The following is a 6,000-nucleotide window of genomic DNA, read 5'->3' on the forward strand; positions in this document are numbered from 1 at the left end:
CCTAAGGCTGTCTGTGAGCCAGCCTCCTCAGTTTTGCATTGCACCAGGGCTTGGAAAGGCACACAGTCCATAGGGATGGGGATCTTTTCCTGATTCTTCATTGAGTCCATATTTGTAAAGAGAATGTAACTCTCATTATACAGTAAATAAAATGCGGCAATGAAAACCCCAGAGCTCATAATAGGTGCTCAGATGTCCTGGAGGAGCCACTGCCCTAAGGCCTGGACTGTGCCTACATTTGGTCTGCATTTGAAGTCCCTGGGCCTCTTCCATTGAAATCCTAGAAAGTTCCCTGGGCTGGGAACAGACCATATACCACAGGTGCACCACATAGTCTTTTCTTGCCCTTGATAGCTCTGCTCTTTAATTCCCTACCCCCATTCCTCCCTGAGCCTGAGTGAGAAAGGCAGACTCCTGCTCTCATGAGCCATTGTGTCCTGAGGAAACTGCAAAGGCATGCTGACCCTACAGGCACCAAATAAACTTCCTCACCTCTCATGGTCATCTGCACACTGAGTCCCTGATAACCTTAGGTGACCAAACAGTTTCCATTACTAGATCTTAAATCAGACTCTTCAGCAGCTGAGGCTTCCAGAACTGAAACTGTCTCTGGGGCCCAAGAGGAGTGTGGGTTGAAGGGTTGAGTGCTACCTGCAGGATTAGACATAGAAGAAGCACACCACACACACACACACACACACACACACACCACACTGGCACAGCATGCACACGAATGGCTTGGCATCTGTTTTAGCTCAGGATCATTTGTGGGGGCAGCATACATGGTTAGGGTTCCACATAGCTCAGGGGAGGATTCTGCACCTGTTGGAGACAGCTGTATGCATAGTCTAAATATTCCCAATGTGATGCTGCTATCTTTAGTGCTATGCTCAGGCTCAGCCAAGATCCTCCCTGGGGTCTTGTGGTCCTCTCAAATTCAGAGCTTACCACCCCTGCAGCTAGGGTAAGCCCAGCCGAGGCCCTTTACTCTCAGCTACCATTCCCACACCTGAACAAACTCCCACCTCTGGTAACTCCCCCTCAAGGTCTGACATAGCATCTGGGAAGGAGCTTCTGTGACTGAGGCTATGACCTTGGGGGATAGGACAGGACCTCTGACTATGCAGTGTGGAAGATGTAACGGTTTAGAAATGTACCAGGGCAGGGGTTGCCCGGCTATCAGGTGTGCACTCCATTCCCACAAATGTTTCATTTGTGACTGCTGAGCTCCTACTCCCTGTTGCCCCATCTGGTTTAGGCCACCAAAGTATGGGACTATGGAGATCACATCTGTTCACTTCATTCTACGTGTTGGCCTTCCTCATCCCATACAGCCTGCAGGGCCACTCCTGTATCTTCTGCCCTTACTCTCACCCTAGACGTCCAGTGTCCAGCATTAATGATGGAGTAAAAGTCATATTTCTTCCCTGAACTTTGCTGTAAGATGAGGGAGTAAGGGGAAGCCTGAGGACCATGCTTGAGGACTCCATTGCAAGCAGTCTAACCATCTTCAAGGCTCTTCCAACTCAGGAATGTGATTGCCCACCATCCAGCCACAGAGCTGCAAGCAGTGGCATCAGAATGGGTCCTGAATTTGCCAATTAATCAGGAAGTAAAATTAGTACTGTGAAAGACCTGATACACACAGAGCAAAACAAATTCTTGGGCAAGAGCCATTCACAGCACCTCTGCTGGCCTTGAAAAGGTAGCACTCTATCCTCAACACCCATAGTTTCTGCTGCACTGGCAGTTGCCTAGGATGACTCAGACCCCCAGCCTTTGGCCAATAATGTGGCACAAGGTCCTGGAGATGTAGCATCCTTGGCAGACTAAAACTTCGTGGTACCTGGATTGAGATAAGGGGTATCTGAGTTACCACCAGGTTACCTAGGCTCACTCAGCAGTTGTCCAGTTCCGTGGTGTTGTTCTTTGCTGCAGCTTCGGGCGATGAAACACGATCCACCAAACTCAACAAACCCACAAGGAGTTTATTGGGAAGGGGAGCGAAGGGAGGGGTAGGTGTTAACTGATCAGGAGCAGGAATAGAAAGGCAGAGAACAGGGAGGCGCTTGCTTATAAAGGGAAAGGGAGCAGTTTAGAATGAGGCTCAGCAGTTGAGGTCATTGGCCCAGCTCCAAATGGCCCCTGCATGCAGAGTCCTTATGCAGCCACTTAACACATGCACGACATAGCCATGCAAATTTTGACAGCCTTTGAGCTGTCATAGATAGATCCAGGGGCAGGGAGAGAACCTGAGGATTAGAGGGGCCCCTATGACCAGGAAAGGTTCCCTAAGGAGAAGGCACAGGCCTAGGAGAGGGCTGGCACGGAGTGACAGGTGGGTGCTGAGGAGAAACCATGGGAAGGGGGAAGGAGAGGAGTCAGAAGCAGGTACAGGGCCAGGTTGAGGGAGAGGGAGAAACCAGGATATCAACACCTGGGATGGCAGTCCTCTGCCTGCCCTCGTAGGAAGTGTCAACCAAAGTCTGAGCTATCCTGGGGGGCAGACAGCATGTTAGGACAAGCAGGAGTTGGATCCTGGGCAGGAAAGGCTCCGGCATGGTGAGCAGGCAGCCAGGGGGATGCTGGTAGGGGCATTGACATGAGTGTATGCATGTACTTACAAATGGTGTCTTTGTGTGTGTGTGCTCATGTGAACATACACAATGGTGTAGGTTTAGAGATAAAGGCCCCACAGTTGCCATGGTGACAAACTGGAAAGAATGAGGGAGGGGGGTCTGGGACTTAAGAACTGGATGCCAGGCATGAGTCCATCCTTGGAGTCCATTCACTCCAGAGCCCTCTAGGATTGGACATAGTGTGCTGCTTGAACCCTCCAGTGCCACAGTTCCCCCATCGTGTAAGCTGTCTCCCAAATCATGGGTTCTCCCTGAGTGTTCCCCCAGTTGCCCCAAGGCCCTCATCCTTGGGCCTCCTGCCTCTCAAACCAGCAGGAAGACCAAAGAAGAAAATGGCACTGTATACTCAGAGAGCACCCTCCAATGCCTTCTCCAACTCTGAGAAGACCCAAGTTCCAGAAGTTCTAGGAAGTGAGTCTGCCTTTGCTCCCTGGGAGCTGCTCACACAGTTGGTACAGGAGGACACGTGTGGCCTCAGAGGGCCTGTCCCTTTGATGGGGGAAAGGGTAGGGGCTGAGGCAAAGCTGGGCCACCAGTGGTGCAATAAGCCTGGCACTGACTCCCAGGTCTTCACACTCATGGGTAAGAACAGAGCTTCCCTGACAAGACCATAGGACATTAACCCTTCCCTGAGTGAGTGAAGTATAATAAGGACATTGCCCCTAAATGCTGACACACACACACTCATACTTGGGGGTGTTATGGTCACCTCTAGGTTTATTTAATTTTCTTTAGTTATTCTAAAGGACTTTGCTCTCTGAGTCTCAGGGCAGCTACTCAAGGCCCTGGTTTGTTAAGACCTGGCAGAGGGTGTTCAGGGTGGTTAGAAAAACCTGGAATGGACTTCAGGCAGGGACTGGGAAGGTAACCCAGTGGGTGACACATCCAGCTGTATTCCCTTCCCACATCTCCACACTACCCCTAGACTTACCTTGTGGGCTTGAGAGAGGGTGTGTATGGGTAGGCCCTATTCATCATCTCAGAGCCAGATGCCAGCCCTTCCTCCACCTGCTTCAAACCACTTCAGCTGATACTTAACCCACCCTGTCCCAGTGGCCTACCATGAGACACTCCTGAGGTGGGCGGCAGGAAGCTTTCGGCCCCACCTTAGAAACTGGGAAAGGCGGTTATATTTTACCTGGGATGGGGGTTCCCTAGTGTCCACCTTCCCTATATTTGAGAACAGAGACAGTCCTCAACTTTCGCCTCTCCTCCACAGAAGATGGTGTCCTTAGATTTGAAGTGACCTGATTGACGCCAGCCTGTATTCCCTACACTTGGGCCAAAGGGATCCATTTTATGTCTCCTCTGTCCTTTGTCTACATGTGCTCTGAAGCCACCCCGTGAATGGCAGATGTAGGCTGTCCCATGGGGCTACCTGCCAGAGTCAAGGACAGAGCGGGTTGAGGATGACAGTGTGGCCCCAGTGAACACTTTACCCCTACCCATGCTTGCAACAGGCAAAACTAATGTCCAGGACAAGGTGAGTGCCATACTTAAGGAGTCCTCAGGGCCCATCAACTTCATCATGTTCCTGAACATATTTGGGAGATGGACAGTGAGTTCTGTCCTGGGACAGCCCTCAGCTCAACCACCTGCCAGTGTTTAGTTCCTAATACTTAAAACTCCGAATATTTTTTAAAAATTAAAAAAAAACCCTCCAGATATTTTACAGAGTTACCTAGGATGTCTGAGACTCCAGGGCCTTTGGCCATTAACGTGGTACGAGGCCTTGGAAATGCACTCTTGGCAGAACAAAGCCTCCTAGTGACTGGGCTAGGGGAAGGAATTATCTGTGCCACCGCCAGGCTACCTGGGTTCATTCTGTGGTTGTTCAGTCCCCTGGGATGGTAACCCTCAGTCAACCTTATACAAAGTGGCAGCTAGAAGTCTGAGCTGTCCTAGGGGACATCTCTTGAGAAACCTCTCTCAGTAGTCCCCAAGCCCTATGAATCCCAACATGTCTCCCATCTACTTAACTATCTGCAGGCTCTGTCACTCTCAGAGCCCTAGCTCCCAAATGGAAGCCAGAGCTACCCATGTGGATCAAGAGAGGTCCTTGGGGCGCAGGAATAGGAAAGACCCCTCAGATGGCACAGCAAGACTAAGCACTTGACACTCTAGGACAAGACAGGACTCTAAAAGCCTTTAATGAGCAGGCACAAATACAGAGACCATCCATCCTAAATGACTTCAAGACCTTGATGGCAGTGGCAGCATCCACAAGGGATAATGAGTCTGGCTTAGGGGCCTGGGGAATATGTACCCCAAAAGAAATATAGTGCCTGGTCCCAAACCCACCTCACTAGCCCCTCTTGAACTCTACCTCCAGGGCTTCAAATAGCCACCCTGAGACCCTAAAAGCAGAGTCATTTGGAATAACTAAGGAAAAGGTCATCTTTGCCATGTGGGCCTCCATTACCCAGGGAGTCATTGTCCATCTGAATATTGCTGTTGTAAGCCCTTTCATAGATGGCTTACTTACACATAACACTAGGGAAACATTCTGGTGCCCTAGGCATTTGCCTCTTTCTCCATCAGGTACATGCTGTGAGTCATGATGGGTCCCAGGGACCATTAGGCACCTGAGCTTTGCTGACAGGTGGACAGGTTGTACACATCAGACTATCCTCAGGCTTTCCACAAGAGGAGCCACAAGTAGGAACTTCCCACTCTCCCTCAGAGCAGCTAATCAATCCCTTTCCCACTCTCAGCATCAAAGGTCTACTGATGTTTCAAGACAACAAGATGACTGCAATGAGGTTTGCCCAACCCCCAACTCCACCTCTATGGCTTCTACAATTCCAAGTATATCAGAGGGCAGCTAGGGGCAACATTCCCCTAAAAGGTTACACCCCACCCTGCTGCTAGCTAGCTCAATAACAGAGGCAGCAGACTAGGAGGTCTAGGTCCCAGCTTGTCTATACCATGTACTCCCCACCATCACCACCACATTTTTTATTCCCAATGTCCCCATCCCCTCCCTCCAACCCCTCTTCCTTACATCTTCCCTTCTCCCACCCCTTTGTCTCACCCCCTTCCACCATCCCTCTTCTGACCCCACCTAGCATACATCCCTAGCCCCTCCACTGGCTTGGCTCTTGGCCCTCTACCCTCTCCACCCCTGAACAGGTCAAATAAGAAGCAGGAACCCATTGAATGGAGTTCAGTGCCTGAAATTTACTGTGTCTGGTCTGGAGGCCAGGAGACTGGTCTCTCCCCCTCCCACCACCACCAACGTCATGTTCCCACCAATACTCTACCCTTTGTGGGCTCAATCAGGTGAATGAGATGCTGGAGTTTGCCTTCATTATGTAGCTGGAACCTAGACTACAAAGTGCTGAGCTGTAGGCTCACCCAC

Source organism: Cricetulus griseus, chromosome 7 (assembly GCF_003668045.3).
Source record: "Cricetulus griseus strain 17A/GY chromosome 7, alternate assembly CriGri-PICRH-1.0, whole genome shotgun sequence".
NCBI classification, from domain to species: Eukaryota; Metazoa; Chordata; class Mammalia; order Rodentia; family Cricetidae; genus Cricetulus; species Cricetulus griseus.